At 43.6% G+C, this 1,729-nt stretch overlaps 1 long non-coding RNA gene across 1 annotated transcript; it reads left to right on the top strand.

Annotated features, from left to right (window-relative positions):
- The first annotated feature begins 445 nt into the window (after positions 1 to 445).
- LOC120997497 lies at positions 446 to 1,313 on the top strand. The gene is made up of 3 exons (XR_005778184.1): positions 446 to 528; positions 871 to 940; positions 1,276 to 1,313. It is a non-coding gene; the product is annotated as an uncharacterized LOC120997497 (long non-coding RNA).
- Positions 1,314 to 1,729: the final 416 nt, after the last annotated feature.

Below are 1,729 nucleotides of genomic sequence, written 5' to 3'. Positions count from 1 at the left end.
TTACATTTTATGTTCATGGAAAGCCCACAAAAACACCTGCAGGTAATGGATATTATCACTGGGGGTTTATCTTACTGAATGGTGGCTGAATATTGTATTTATCCTTACATGATTACGGGTCATAGAGGCAAATCTGGCTGGTATCTCTGTGGCTTGGAGCTCAGGTTATAGGACAGTGGGCTGTGTGCGGCATTGTAGCTGAGCCCCATTTACTTGGATGGCGCTGAACTGCAATACCGTACACAACTCCTGGACAAGAGGGAAGATATTTCAGAAAGAAAGCTGCAAGGTTTCTAATCTTATTCAATGGCCTTAAATGATGACATTTTCTCTGTAGCCACCACTAGTGGGCACTTACTAAATACAGATTTATTGTTATCTTCTGTCTCCTCGTGTCCCCGTTTTGGGGTTCAGCTGCCGCTATCATTGTTTTCATGTCTTTATTTTCCTTCATTCTTTCATGGACAGTGACTTTCCCAGGATCAGGGAGGACAACCCCCGGTCCTGACAGCGCCGGTGCAAATAACAGTGAGTAGTCAAATCCTTCCTCTCCTAATTCTACTCTCATCATCCTCTACCAAGCCCTGACTGTAGTGGAGGAGAACAGCCACTAACCTGCTCCTTTGGGGGATCAGTCCTATAAAGTGATGCTGGAACATATAATGATGTGCCCCTTATCCAGACATTACCAGCCCACAGTTCAGCAATTACCCCCTCCATGCCCATCCAAGCTGCTAGTGCCTACCTGCTGAAGTCCTCATGAAGGGCACTGCTGGCATCAGGAGGATCCAGAGATGTTCGACAATGTCTTGTAGAATATGTTCTCTATGATAAGAATTGATAACGAGCATCTTGTGTCTTTATTACCAGTCATGTACCGCGTTGTCCTGCCTCTAGGCATATTTCTATTGGTTGCCGGTGCGATTATCATCTTTTTCTGGTGAGTTTCCAATTTTTTTCTACTCTACACATCACATTATTCTCTATACACTGTACTGTCTGACCTACAGGGGGCGCAGTAACTACTGCAGCAAGGTTATAATACAGGGGCCGGATGGGGCAGGGATATAATCAGGTAACCGCTGTCCCCCCTTTCCCGGTGCTGTATTATGATGTGATATAGACTATGGCACTATATCCTTCCTGCCTGTTACATACTGAACCTTTATAACTCACCCCCTGTAGTGGGGGAGGGGGGTCATGGGTATATTCTGATGGGGAACTGAAGATTGTCATCTGTACCGACTCATGTCAGGACATTTCTCTGTCTCACAGTTACAAGTACAAGGCCTGGCGCCGGCGTGAACAAAAACAGGCAACTGATCTAGCCATGGTTCGAGTGGAGAAGCCAGGTAATAATTTCTATATAATAACATATATAAGCGGGGTACAGGCAAAGCTTAGGGTTGCCTCTCATATCTGCTCATCACACACATTGGGGTCCTTCTATTACCCCAGAATTCAGAGATGAGACAGCTCATGTCTGCTGATTAGCTGCATCACTATATTACTCCATTGCTCACAATATTAAAAGGATAGATTCTGTTATATCTACTACCTGCTGATGGTTTCCTTCTCATTTATTAGTTGATCAAAAACCTGTAGTGAAAATTAAGAAAAACAACATCAGACCACAAATGGATAACATCAAGAAAGAAATGCCGATTATTAAAAGACTTAAAGCTGCCAAAAAAGAGGAGGAGAAAATTATGAAGAGAACATCTAAAAC

The sequence above is a fragment of the Bufo bufo genome, chromosome 4 (assembly GCF_905171765.1).
Source record: "Bufo bufo chromosome 4, aBufBuf1.1, whole genome shotgun sequence".
Taxonomy (NCBI): Eukaryota; Metazoa; Chordata; class Amphibia; order Anura; family Bufonidae; genus Bufo; species Bufo bufo.
The sequence above is the reverse complement of the archived record's forward strand: the minus strand, read 5'-3'. Positions and strand labels throughout refer to the sequence as shown.